We start from the raw sequence: 15274 nt of genomic DNA on the forward strand, positions 1-15274 counted from the left end.
TGGGGCTCAGCCTTGCGCTGGACCCCATACCCCTTGCCTAGAGGCCACAGTTCTGCAGGGACCACCCCACCCCCACCCCACCCAGCCCAGCCGCAGGGGTTGTCCTAGAGCTCGAGAGCCTGGGGATGGGGTGGGGAGGCTAGCGCTAGCTGCAGAGAAGCCTTTGCAGCCGATTTAATCATTCCAAGGTGTGTGTGGGAGCCGACGTTCCTTGTCTTTGCTTAATCCAAACCATATTAAAAACAAGAATCTCTCGGGGGCCTGTGTTAATAATAAGTGGTTTCTGCTGCAGCCTCCAGTGGGTATTTGTTCACATCCCATCCATTCCCCTTCCTCCCCCTTCCTCCATTCCTCCCCACCCCCTCCTCCTGTGCCTGCGGACGGCTGGAGGAAGAAATAGAAAGATGGTTTCAAGTGTTCAAACGGATGATATAAATAAGAGTTGTTTTTCTTTTTTTTCCTGCGAGGTCAGTGCCATGATTTCTTGACTCCCTGGGGCAGAGAAGGGATTTGCCGGCCTGGTGAGCAGTTCTTAGCGTCAAGCTCCTCATGCCTCAGCTGGTCCTTCCCCATAGGAAAAGTGCCTAGGAGTGCACCCCCCTCCCCCCATGTGGCATAGCTCTGGAGGCTGGGCACAAAAGAGAGCACTGGGGGACGAGTCCCAGCTCTGCTAGTTTTGCTGTTTGAAATCAGGCAAGTCTTGTCCCCACTGGCCCCTCATTTTCTTAGTTGCCCAACAGGAACATGGGTCTATAAATAGCAGCGCAATAAGGAGGATGGAAGAGATAAGGGCTGGGAACCGGGGTTGGGGACAGGTTTATTATTATTGGCATCCCAGCTCCTCTGGAGGAGGGTGACAGAGTGGTCATCTCCTTTCCACGAGGTGGTGCAGGTGAGGAGCGGTCCTGGGGACCAGCAGGAAGACAGCAGGGCCCTGGGCTCCCGCGCCCCACAGAAGCAGCGATTCAGGGACGACCGGCGTCTGAGAGCCAGGGGGCCGTCTGCCCACCTCTCCGGCCAGAGCACGTTAGTAAAGCCTCTGGGTGGCCCTGGCGTGCCCTGGGGGCCCATGACGACGCTTTGTCTCTGGGATAGGAACGTAAATGGGTTGTACGGAGAGGCAGGCCCAGGCTCTGAGGCCGGCCGAAGCCAGCCTCGCCCCTTTCGCCGATGCCAGGCACAGACTGTGCCACCTGCCTCGGCTGCAGGCCTGCTGGGTCTGCGCTGCTGAGCCACCTGCCTCCAAATAGTCTCCCTCGGATGCAATTTCAAGGTGTGTCCTTCCCCTTCTCCCCAACAAAGGAGCCCTTCCTCACGCCTTCTCTCCTCTGGGCACAATGCAGATAACTCTGTCTTGCTATGCAAGATCTTTGGGGGTAGGTCTTTCCCCCCGGTCACAGTTCTCTTCCTTAAAAATAAAAAATATGTATATGTGAGATAACTTCACACACATACTGTCCATCCAAAGTATACAATCACTGGCTCACAGTATCATCGCATAGTTGTGTACACATCACCATGATCATTTTTAGAACATTTGCATCACTCCAAAAAAAGAAACAAAAAGAAAAAAGAAAAAACTTATACATACCATACCTCTTACCCCTTCCTCTCATTGACCACTCATATTTCCATCTACCCATTTTTTTTTTTACCCCTTATCCCCCCTATTATTTATTTTTTGATACAGATTCCTTCTTACTTCCTACAACATCTCAGGAATTTTGGATCCTGGGTGACAAGGAAGACTTACAGAGGTCAACCAATCCAGGCCGCGGTCCCCCAGCCCTGCCGGCTCCCGGAACTCCTGTTTGAATCTTTGAAACCAGGTTGAGGGCTTCAGAGCTCGGGTTTGGCAAAGAGAAAAGCAGTGACTCCAGAATAGCAATACCATATTGAAGTGGGTTAAAACTCCAGCCCTGACATTTAATTAGCAACTTTTGCAGCTCCCACACTTGAAGAGTACCTGTTATTTCTTCTTTTACTCACAATACACTGAAAGCCAGGAGCATTATCCTGAGCTCCCGAACCTCTCATCAGAAGTCAATCACTTTTGGAAGCATGGTAAATACTGCTGCAGGTCTGCCGGGGACGCTGGCTGGGGAAGTGGTGCGCTTGTCAAGGGATGAACAGGAGACTACGGCATAGGCAGGTGCCCCACAGACGCTCCCCGCATTTAACCTGCCCTCGCTGCTCCCCGTAAGCCTAAACAGGCCACCTCTCCAAGTGAGGAACCCCTGGACCATTTGCCTCTGAGAAAAGCAGGGAGAGAGCCCGAGGAGCCCTTGCTGACACAGCCAGAGGGAGCGTGCCTGCCTGGACAGCGTAGGGCAGTGCACAGCGTGGCTGGAGAGAGGCCACACGCCAATAGTCTTACACATAAACAGTAAATGTAGGGGCAGTAGGTGCCAGAAAGTGGGGGTAAACCCTGGGCTTGGACCAGTCTGGGGAGCGCAGGGCATGATTCATAGGCCGAGACCATAAGGACAGGTAAGAGTGAGCGTGGTATGTATGGAAGGTTCTAGGCAGAGAAAACTGTGTGTGTCCTGAGGCAGGAGAGAGCTGCCCCGAGGCAGGAGAGAGCTGGGAGCCTACCAGGAATGAAATAAAGTGCTTCTTCCCTGCATCCCTCTCCCTCCACCCCTGCCCCACCATCCTGGTTCAGGCCTGGCCATGGCATTAGCCTTCTGTTGAGCCTCTTGGTCCTTTTCCTCAATCCCTTCCAACCTGTTTTATGGTTGCCACCAGGTTAATCTCTGGAAAATATATCTTTGCTCTTAATATCCACAGATTTGGAAGCAGCTCGTGTCTCCCAGGAGCCCAATGAAATGAGACCTTGCATGCTCTGGGCCGTGTGGTTCCCTTTTTTCCCCACCATTTTTCTATTGGAGGCTTCAATGTCAGCCGCACTGGCTGGAGTCACTGTCCTGCAGAACAGGCCCTGTGCTGCCCTGCCCCTAGGCACTTGTCTGAAATTACCCCCTTGCATTTGCAATTAAGACCTATAGCATCCTACTCACACTACAGGATCCTTCCCAAATGCCCCTTCTCCACGAAGTCATTTGCCGTGAGCACCTGGGTAGCATGGTTGTGCCATCTGGGGCATCAGTCCTGCACAGTTGTCATGACCAGTGTGTCGTAGCTGACAAGTGAAAGAAGAAATGGCTTGGGCCGGAGGCTAAGAAATTGAGCCAAGTCCCAGGGGTGGGCCCTCCAGGGAGATCTAAGAGTTTATTAATTGTGCCTTAGCCTCTCTCAGCATAAGTACTGAAGACTTTCATCCTCTCCGTACATCCTGAGCCCCTCACGCCTTTCCTACCCCTCTGGAATTGATTGTGCATCTCTAAATTGTATATCCGCGTGAGTGCCAAGAGGGCCTTAGCACCCATTTTAGTGCCACATTTGTTTCTTTTTCCCTTAGCTGCCTGGGCTACGGGTGGAATTAGATGTCCAATATGGAATGGTGTGAAAAGCATGACGTCAAGGTCTGAGACCTGAGTTCAAATTCCGGCCCTGCCATTGATTCTCGGGCGTGTTCTTTAAACCTTCTGAGCCTGTATTTTCACAGGACAACATGCTTTTGGTGTGTTGGGGAGGTTAAATGAGATCAACGAGCTCATGTAATGGGCGTGAAACAATAGTTGCTTGTTTTCGGATGTCCTGAGAGAGGTGATTCTTCTCTCTGGAATAAACCTTAATTTGATTCTTTTAATCAGTCTCCCAGCAGTGGACTTGGTGGGGTGCTTGGATTCTGGATAGCAGTTTGGGGCTCTAAGAGATAGAGCCCTACAGTTTAAAGTGGCTCTCTGCCTGTTCCTTTACTACCCACCCAAGACAATGAAGCAGTATTTAGACACTTTTCACATTACTTCATCCTCTGCCGAAGGTGGGTTTATTTCATGTTTGACCCTTTCTGATGCTGCACTGGAACAGCTCCCTCGGTGGAGGGGCAGACTCGAGGGAGCTCCCACCTGCCCCCTGCCCAGCTCCTTGGGTCCGACTCAGAGAGGAGAGTGGCTTGATCCCTTTAATTACACACCTGGGGCAGACCCGTGGGCCCTGGGTAACACTCCCCCAACAAGGTTTGTGACAGTTCTCAGTTAAGTCTCTTTTTGTCCACAAATTATGCTGGCTATTTGATGTTCTGGAGTCAGACAGGCCTGCAGGCAAATTCTGACTCTCTGATTTGTTAACTATGAATCCCTGGGCAATTTACTTAATCTCTAAGGCTTAGTTTTGTCTTCAAACAGGGATAGAGTTATTGTGAAGATTAACTACAATAGTGTATTTCAAACACTTAGGACTCCACCTGGCCCACTGAAGAGCTCACTTACCATTTGGCATATATATTTTTGAGTGCAGTTCCAGATGACGGGGGATCAGGGACAATAACATCTTCCTCTGTGGAACTTACACTCTAGTGGGAGTAGAAGACAGACAATAAGCAATGGAAAGAAAATAAAAGCAGGGTAGGGGGGGATTGGGAATGATGGCAGGGGTGGGGGGCGACAATCTGATTGGGCAACCAGGGTGGGCTTCAAAGAGAAGGTGACATTTAAGCAAAGCATTGAAGGAGGTGAGGTAGGGGAGTGAGCCAGGTGCATACCAGGGGGTAGAGTATGGTAGAGGGAAGAGCCAAGGCAAAGATGTGGAGTATGCCTGGTGTGCTTGAGGAGAGGAGGGGCAGGTGGGAGGTTAGGGGATGCAGGGGCAGGAGGTGGGTGCAGCTTGAATTATAAGGGCTCTGGCTCTTTCCCTGAGAGGCTTAGGGGCCCTTTAGAGAGTTTTGAGCAGAAGGGTGATATAACCTGATGGATATTTTAACACGACTACTCTGGGTACTTCGTCAAGAATATACTCTACAGGAACACAAGAGGGAAAAGGGACATAAACCAGAAACGTCGGCGGTAAGCCAAGTGAGAGATGATGGTGGTGTGGACGATGCTGACGGCAGTGGAACTGATGAGGTAAGGCCAGTTCTGGGAATATTTTGAAGCTAAAGCTACAGGATTCCACAACAGATTGGATGTTGTGAATGAGAACAAGAGAGAAGTCAAGGGTGAAACCCGAGTTTTTAGTACGACCAACCATAAGATGTGGAAGGCTATGGAGAAGGAGGTTTGTGGCGTGAGACCAGCAGTTCTGTTTTGGACTTGTTACCTTTGAGCAGTTTATTTGACATTCTAGCAGAGATGTTAGGAGGCAGCTGGCTATGCGGGGTCTGGATCTTGGAAAAGTAAGGTGAGCTGAAGGCGTAAACTCAGAAGTCATAGGCATACAGATGGGACTGGAAGCGGTGAGGACGAAGGAAGGACATGCCCAGGGGATTCAGTGGAGGGTGAATGGAGAAGAGGACCAAGGGTGGAGTTCTGTGTTCTCCAGCTAAGCCTTGACCTTCCAGCAGCCTGGAAGATTGCTACTTTCTTTTGGGGGGCTCAGATAATCTTCTACCTAAAGCTGGCGGACATCCCTCTGGTCCTGTTAGAGCCCTGGACACATAAGCTTGTTGCCCCGTCCATCCCACAGCTAATGCATAAGAACGAGTAAAACAAGCTAAATGAGTGTTCTGAAAAGCTCAGAGCCATAAACATAAGCTCTGCTGTGGATAAGGGTGAGGGAAATTGACCCCTCTGCAGTCAACAGAACTTGATGTCACATATTCTAAAAGTTAAAAATTCAAGTAACAAAACCCATAATGTTTTATTCTCTCAAAGTCGAACTCCCTCTTCATTCTTCTGATGAATATTGTGACTCTTTTTTTTTTCAAATGTATGTGTTCATACATATGTTCACACATTTATAATCAATCTGTCTGTCTATTCCATCTGCCTGTCCCTGGATCTCCTTTCCACTGTATTCTTTCCTTTGTTAGAAAGCAAAGACTCCTCATTGTTTTAGAAACATAGACTTTACTTTATTCTCAAGTATACATTTTATCTTGTTACCATCACACCAGATTTATCAAATGTCAATCAGCAGTCTTTTGGAGTTCGTTTTCCTGCAATAAGAGGCCTGTTTCCTCTGTTGAGTCCAAAACAAGTCTTAAAAAAGTATGTGTGCACATAAGGGGGAATCTTAGGTTGTTCTTAAGGTTGAAAGCTAGCTCATGCAATCAACCCATTAAGAACTGAGGTTTAGCCCCTGGCCACAGCTTGAGGTCAACCCCTCCCCCCTCCCTCCGGCCCCATTTCTTTCTGCATGTAGACCTTGAGTAAATGGCAAAAAGCACACGTCAAAATTCTGAGTCCCGGATCTTATTACCACAACAGTTGTGTGTGTGTGTGTGTGTGTGTGTGTGTGTGTGTGTGTGTGTTCGGGAGGGGGTGTGTGGAAAGACAAGAGGTATGGGAACCGGCCTCCATCCTCAGAGCCTCCTCTCAGGTCATTTCCTCTTACTACACATCCCTAGGGACACAGCCAGAAGGGAAGTCACCTGATTCCATTGTCTACAAAGACCTCATATTTGGGTGAAATGTGTTTTACAAAGTTATCTTTTGTGGAAAGGGACCTGATCCTCTGTAAAGACGGCAGCCCTTATGAGATGCTGGGTTGTCAAGAGTGCTGTGGCATGTAGAGTTTAATGAGTAAATTTAAATGTTGGATGCAAATTAGGCATAATATTAACTTTAGCTTCAAAGAGCAGAGAGCAAAAGAGATAGTCAAACAGCTATGAGGCTTTCTTCTGTCCAGACAAACCTAGGAGTTCCATTGTCAAAATGCAGACATAGTGTGATACCTTTTTGATGGCTTCTGCTAAGCTGCATGGAAGTAGAGACAATGGTGTAAAGAGAAGGGAGCTGTTCTCCACTCAGACTTGGGACAGAATAACAAGAATCTCTCCAAGAGCTCACCTGCTCTTAGCAGTCGTCCAAGAGAGACCCGTGGCCTCAGGCTGCATCAGCATGAATTCTTGATGGCTACTTCTGTCTGGAGGGGCAGCCACTGCTCCAGCTCCCACCTGCCTGCAATAATCCAACCCATCAGACTGCACTCCACCTCTGGAAGTGCCAAATTCTATTAGCTGGAGAGCCTAATATTTCCATGCCTGCCCTTCTAATCACCATCCCCCTGCAGACAGATTAATTAAAATGCACATGTAAGTACATTAGTTACAAACACAGTGTCCCACTTCACATGCAAATGCAATCAATAGATACCAAGATGATTTGCATAATGGAAAAAGAAAAAAGGAGTTCATTGTAAGTGACTTTTGGGGTGAAAATGTAAAAACCTAATGTATGTCAAATATAATCTAAGCCTGCTTTTGAGTCTTCTGCTGCATGTACTATAACCATGTTCCTCAGCAAACAATTGGTCGAGGTCTAGGGCACTTCTTCCAGGAAGCCTTCCTTGTTCACTATACACCATCCTGTCTGCTCCCTCCTCCTGTCCCTCAGTACACATGCCTCATGCCAGGGCTCTGTCATTGCTTTGCGTTTGTCCACACTTTGCTTTGAAAGTGCTTTTCTGTAAGCTTGGGGCCAGAAAAGCACAGCTGTCCTCACCCTCACCAGTGCTTGTAGCTGAGGATGTCAACACCGGAGGGAACATCAGAGACTATCTAATGACCCACTATCATTGAGTTGGGGAGACTAAGGCCTTGAGAGGAAAGATGAATTGTCTAAGGTTACACTGATATTAGTGACAGAGCCAGACACTGTTGGGAGATAGAAGTCAATCTGGGATTTCTCCTTCCCTCAGGCCATCATTTATAGTGCTGTGAGTCTCTAGAGAGAGGCTTGATATTAAACAATTCAGAAAAAAATGTGATTGCCATTTACCACATGAGGGCTGGAGAATTCCAGAACACAGAGAAAGCATAACTCCTGTTCTAAGGAACTCTACAACAATTAACATTTTTTCCTGTATATGAGGAACAACTTTAAAAAATTTTTTATTGACAAATCTTCACACACATACAATCCATTCGTGGTGTACAATATCATCACATAGTTGTATTCATCACCATGATTATTTTTTAGAACATTTGCATCACTCCAGAAAAAGGAAGAAAAAGAAAAAAGAAAAAACATACATACCATACTCCTTACCCTTCCTTCTCATTGACTACTAGTATTTCCATCTACCCAATTTATTTCATCCCTTATTCCCCCTATTATGTACTTATTTATTTATTTCTTATCCATATGTTTTTATTCATCTGCCCATACTCTGGATAAAGGAGCATTAGACACAAAGTTTTCACAATCACACAGTCACATTGTCAAAGTTATATATTTATACAATATCTCCAAGAATCAAGGCTACTGGAATACAGAATGTTCCAGTTTGCTAGCTGCCAGAATGCAATACACCAGAAATGGAATAGCTTTTAAAAAGGGGAATTTAATAAGTTGCTAGTTGAGTCTTCCACTGCATGTACTATACCATGTTCCTCAGCAAACTAATTGGTTGAGGTCTAGGGCACTTCTTCCAGGAAGCCTTTCTTGGTAGAACTTAATAAGTTGCTAGTTTACAGTTCTGAGGCCGAGAAAATGTTCCAATTAAAACAAGTCTATAGGCAATCTAAGGCATCCAGGGAAAGATGCTTTGGTTCAAGAAGGCCGATGACATTCAGCATTTCTCTTTCAGCTGATAGAGCACATGGTGAACATGCAGCATCTGCTGGCTTTCTCTCCAGGCCTCTTGCTTCATGAAGCTCCCCAGGAGGCATTTTCCTTCTTCATCTCCAAAAGTCGCTGGCTGGTGGACTCTCTATGTGGTTCTATGGTATTCTGAAGCTTTCTCCAAAATACTTCTTCTTTTATAGGATTCCGGTACACTAATCAAGACCCACCTAGAATGGGTGGAGACACGTCTCCATCTAATCAACTTTAATATCCACAATGGATTGAGTGACATCTCTGTGGAGATGTGGAGATAACCTTATCAAGTTTCCAACCTATGGGACTGAATGGGGGTTAGAAGAAAGCTTTGCTCCTACAAGATTGATTAGGATTAAACATGGCTTTTCTAGGGTATATAAATCCTTTCAAACTGGCACACAGCTCAACAGTTTCAGATACTTCCCTCTAGCCACTCAATACACCATAACCTCAAAAGAAATAAATATATAATGCATAGGAATAATCTCCAGGATAACCTCCTGACTCTGTTTGAAATCTCTCAGCCACTGAAACTTTATTTTTCCTCATTTCTCTCTTGCCCCTTTTGGTCAAGAAAGCTTTCTCAATTCCATGATTCCAGGTCCTGGCAAATCCTGGGAGTTTCTGTCCCATATTGCCAGGGAGACTTATACCCCTGGGGATCGTGTCCCACATAGGTGGAGAGGGCAGTGAGTTCACTTGTCATGCTGGTTTAGAGAGAGAGGCCACATATGAGCAACAAAAGAGTCTCTGGGGGTGACCCTTAGGCATAATTTTAAGTAGGCTTAGCCTATCCTTTGCAGGAATAAACTTCATAGGGGTGAAGATTGAGGGCTTGGCCTATTGATTTGATTGTCTCCACTGCTTGGCAAATATCAGAAATTCTCCAAATGGAGAGTTGAATATTTCCTGCTTTGTTCTCATTCCCCCAAGGGGACTTTGCAAATACTTCTTTATTCATTACCCAAACTACTTTGGGATATATCAGGACATCACACTAACCTGGACAAACCAATAAAACCTCACCCCCTATTCAAGGTTCCATGTACTTATAGTGTTCAACTAAACTGATCATACAAGTTAAATTAGGTAATGCACTACCCAAAATATAAATTTTGCATCAAATGAACATCTCTCCCTTTGGGCTCAACAGAAGTTGAAGTTTTAAAATATGGATGATATCATACTTTACCCTGTATTTTGATCTACCTTGGGCCTCTCCAGATCAGCTTCCTTCATATTTCTAGTCGAAGTCTTCTCCTTTTTTCAACTTTTAAAACAGTTTCTGTATGGGGTACTGCTGACTTTCATAGCTTCAGAGCTCTAACTCTGAGTCTCAGGTGTCACAGAAATACCCAAAGTTTCTGGGAATGACCAGGTTATATGCAAACAGATGAGGGACACTTTTTTTAATTGCATAATATAACATATATACAAAGCAAAGAAGGAAAAAAAGCAGTAGTTTTCACAGTGCTCTTCAACAAGTAGTCACAGGACAGATCTCAGAGTGTGTCATGGGCTACCGTACCATCATCTCAGATTTTTCCTTCTAGCTGCTCCAGAACATTGGAGGCTAGAAGGAATAGATATTTTTTATCATCACAATCAACTAAAAGACTAAAAGAGATATCAATTCAATGATTCAGCTTCTATTTCTTTGTTAATTTTTTTTTTCTCTGTATAACTCCACCATCACCTTTGACCTTTCCATCCCTCTCCTTAGGGGTGGGTGTTTGGACTATGGCTGTTCTAACCTTTTCATGTCGGCATGGTCTGTCACTAATATGGGGTAGGGAAATGGAACTAGCTGATGTTCTGGAGAGCCTGGCCCCTCTAGGTTTTAGGACTTATCTAGTTCAGAGACCTATCTGGAAGTTGTAGATTTCTGGAAATTTACCCTAGTACATGGAACCTTTTGGTCAGGATGGCATTGTTGATCCCACGGTTCCAGGGCCAGACTCATCCCTGGGAGTCATCTCCCATGCCACCAGGGAGACTTTCATCCCTGGGTGTCATGTCCCACGTAGGGCGGAGGGCTATGATTCCACTTGCAAAGTTGGGGTTAGAGAGAGCTGATGAGGAACACTTTACACATCAGAAAAAAGATGTAGGACCTTCTCCTCACACAGTTGTTATTGTGTGAAAGTATATATAATTTAGATGATAGAAAATGACAGAAAGTCTAGTAGCAGTACATACATTTCAAAAATAGCTCAGATATGTGATATATATATTTTTTCAGGCCATTGGCCAAGCTTGGAGGGTCTTTGGACTAGTGGATTCTTCAATGACTCTGCTGCCCCTAGCTCTATGGTGTAGAGCTGCTGGTATAGAGAGATCTTTTATCTTAGAGTCTGTAGTCTCTGGCATAGAATCCACTATCTGGTCTCTTCAGACAGATGCTCAGGGAGATGGTAATCAGCCAAAGCTATCTGTCCTTCCTCCAACTTTCCTGTGAGTCTGGCGGGAGATTGGGACCAGAAAGACAGGGGGAGCAAGATTTTCAAAACATCAAGTCATTTCTCAGAAGGATGAGGATCTTAAGTCCCCAGAGCATGAGGCAGGTGGCTGAACCCATGCAGAAAGCTTGTGTGTGTAATCACCTGTACAAATCCTGGGGCCTCATGTTCACCAGTCTCTGCACTGTTTAAGGAGTAAATTCTGGCAGCCCAAAGCAATTAGACAGGAATTCCAGTCCTTACTGACATCTCTCAAAGAACATTAAAATGATTGAATTCAATTCTCCCAGTAAAATCTCTCAAAGAACCCTTTTGTTCTGCAATTCCCTCACTCTTCGTAGTCTACTTCAGAGCCTCGCACTTGGCAAATACTCCAGAATCCTCTCTCATACACAGCTTCGGTGATTTTTTGCTGCTGTTTTGTTGTCCTTTGCCTCTCCTCTCCCTGAGATCTTTGCCAGGCAGCTCAACTTTCCCCTCCCTTATGGCACATTCAGTATCTCCTCTGCTGGTCTGTTACCCAGGTCCTCCTGCCTGGCCAGTGCTGTCTCTCCCACCCCATTGCCCCTAATTTGGACCACAAGAAGCCAGACCACAGGAAAGGCAGAGTTGGAGTTCCCCTTAAAGATCAGGGATGCAAAACGAAGCTGAAGTTGTCAAGGCAGGGAGGGGTAGAGAGGTGGGGGGAGGGAGGGAAGAGAAAGGGTGGAGACTGGGAATATCACTTACTGATAAATCTGGTTCTTATCATACACATTTTATGGCTTAATCTTCACAACTGCCCTATGGGGGAGGTATAATGAACCTCATGTTACAAATGAGGGGACTAAGCCTCAGAGAAGTTAACTAAGTCAGTAAGAGGACAAAGCACTGAGTTGCTTAACTGTCTCTCAGGGAAATTCCCCAGCACCCTTCCGAAGTTTTGGCAGCATTTTTGTAACCGAGAAATTAGGATTTAAGGGATGATTTTGATTACTGAATCACTATATAGATATTCTTCTTTGCTTTCTGGAATATTGGAGTAGACAGAGGGAAATACCTGGAATCTCTAAATTGTAATCCAGCTGCCTTGATCTCTGATAATGATTGCATAGCCTTATCTTGTGCCCCTGTGATTGTAAAAACCTTGTGATTAACCTTCATTTGTATCCATTTAGCTAGTTTTTACACTTGAGAGTCTTGTGATCACTGAAGACAACTCCTAATGTTTATTAATGAAGGGTCTTGGGTCAGCCTAGAATTAACCGCCCCCCCCCCCCCGCAAGGCCAAAGTTATCTTGATAACCAAGAATGAATCTAACCCAAATGGTCTTGCCTGACATGTGCAGTAGCTCAGACTTTAACCTACAAGCCACTTATACCTCATTCTGCCATTTTCTTACATACATTCTGTGACTGAGCATGTCATCAGTCTGTGCGTGCTCAGTAATCATATCACCTCTAATCATATCATCTGGGGCCACCATGCTCATTATCCTAAACCCTGCCCACTTTTTCATTCTATAAAACTATTAAAATTATTGCAGTTTGGGGGGACAGATTTTGGGCCAATAGGCCATCTACTCTCCTGCTTTGCACCTACCAGTAAACTTTTTCTCTCTTTGAAGCCCTGGTGTCTCGAGAATTGGTCATTTGAGTGCATTGGCCAAAGAATCCACTGCCTTTGTGCGATAACATTTTTATTCCAGGAGTATTGTTCCAAATATTTCTGAGGTCTCCTGCTGTGGTTTTGTTTTTTTTATGATCACTTTTTGGTCATTTTCTCGGTCCAAATCACTTTCTATGCTAGTCTTTCAGTTTGCCCAGCATCCTGGAGCTATGGATCCCTACTAGAATCTGATTGTTCTGGAGAGAAAATACCATTTTTCTCCAGAAATTCTATACACACCCTGGCCACACCAGCCTATTTTCTACTTTCAGGCATGACTTTATTGTGTTCATCTTCTGCCCTTGAAAGGCCTTCACAGCCTGGAAACCTGCCCCCCATCCTATGCTTTGTCGGGCTGGAGTGAAGCCAATTAATGATGGTCTCGCTTCTGGGCCTCCCGGGAAGGTGAACCTCTTTGCAGATTTGACAGAGGCCCCTGTCCTAGAATTTCATTTTCTTCTTATGCATTTTTATTGAGATATCTTCACCCACCATACAATTTAATCAAAGTATACAATCAGTGGTTTGCGATATCATCACATGGTCGTGCATTCATCACCATGATCATTTTTAGAACATTTGCATTACTCCCGAACACAAAATTCAAAGGAAAACCGCAAACATCCCATACCCCTTAACCCTCCCTCTTATTGACCACTAGTATTAAAATTTACCCAATTTTAAGACTTACAATGGAGGTAGATTAACTCAGTGAAGTATTGACAGATTATGTATGTGTGTGTGTGGAACAAAACAAAACATTCTGAAGTAGATCTATACAAGCACCAGCACCTGATTTCCTCCCCCCCTTTGGCAATATAGTTATACAATCATTGTCAAAGATAGGGCTATTGGATTACAGTCCAACAACTTCAGGTATTTCTTTCTGGCTATTCTAAAACACAAGACTCTAAAAAGAAATATCTACATCATGAGTCGGTAGTCACAGTCATTTGTTCAACCCTAATTCCTTGGTTACGCCTCTTCCCTTTCATTTGATCTTTCTCTCAACCTTCAGGGCTTTCTGGACAAGGCTTGTCTTAGAATTGACTCCATGGAAGACTGAAATAGCCAAGAGGAGCCCTATGCCTGGCTGTGCACCCCAGGGAGGGTACTGGGTTGTCTGCCCAGAACCTGGGGTATTATCTCAAGATAATTCTCCTTCAGACCAAGTTAGTACTATTGAAAAAGCTCAGTGGAGGGACAACCACCACGTTTCTGAAGCATGTTAAAAGGAGTGAGTCTGGGGAACATCCATAGACTTTCTCATTAAAGTGTGATCCATGGACCCATGGCACTGGCATCACCATCACCTGGGAGCCTGTTAGAAATGCAGAAATCAGGCCCCACTCCAGATCTATTGAATCAGAAGCCTCATTTTAGCAAGAGCTTCAGGCAGGTAGCTAGCGTGTTAAAGTTTGAGAAGAACTGCCTTAGATTCATGGACCCTTGGATTGGGTCATGATTCGGGTCATAAATGACCCATGTTTCTCCCATGCACCTTCCACATACTTGGAGAGTCCAGCTGGGCTACATAGGATGGCCCAGGCCAGAGGAGCTAGGACAGTGGTTTTCAATCTACACATTAGAATCACCCAAGGAGACTTTATGACTTCTAATGGCAAGGTTGCACTCCAGGCCAAATAAATGAGAATCTCTGTGAGAAGTTGGGAAATGACCCAGGTATTGATATATATATATATATATATATATATATATATATATATATATTTTGGGGAGGTATCAATATTTTTAAAAGCTCTTCAAATGACTCCAGTTTGAGGCAAATTTGAGAATGTATCAACTATCTATTGCTGCATAACGAACAGTCCCAAAACCTAGTGGTTTAAAACAATAATCATTTATTTAGCTGATGATTCCATAGACTGGCAGTTTTAGACTAGGATCTGCTAGGCAGTTGCATCTCTATAATCAGCCTCTGATCAGCAGGATGGCTGCTGCTAGGGAAAGGGGCATGGGTGGAACTTGGCCATCATGTTCACATGGCAGCTTGACAGGGTTCAGAGGAGGGGAGAGGCAGAGAGAGTGGGAGGGGTAGAAAAGGAGGGAGAGGGATGGGAGGGAGGGCATGGCAGATAGAGGGAGGGAAAAAGAGAGAGAGTGCGAGAGAGGAGGGAGGAGGGAGGCAGGGTTGGCAAAAGTAGGACTTCTTGGCATCTAGGCTGAGAACTGGCACTAAGTTGCAGCCACCGTTCTCTATCCATCAGTGCAAGCTCCAGCTGAGATTAAAGGGATGAGAAATCAGACTCCACCTCTTGATGGGCGGAGCTTCAGAGTCAAGCTGTGATCGGCCTGGATACTGGGAGGTGTGGAAATTGTGGCCATTTTGACAATCTAGCCATTGGACCGCTAAGGTAGAGGACTGCTTTGCTCTTCCTCGCTCTTCCTCAGTATCCTCACACAGCTGCTTAGCACTGACCTGCATTCACTCTGGCTGTTTCTGGTGTTTTGGAGACTGAAATTGCCCTTCTGAGGAAAACAGACTAAGGCAACTTGCTGCGTGGGGAGTCATGGCAACTTGTGTTTAAATCCCAGAGGCC

Source organism: Tamandua tetradactyla, chromosome 8, assembly GCF_023851605.1.
Source record: "Tamandua tetradactyla isolate mTamTet1 chromosome 8, mTamTet1.pri, whole genome shotgun sequence".
Lineage (NCBI taxonomy): Eukaryota > Metazoa > Chordata > Mammalia > Pilosa > Myrmecophagidae > Tamandua > Tamandua tetradactyla.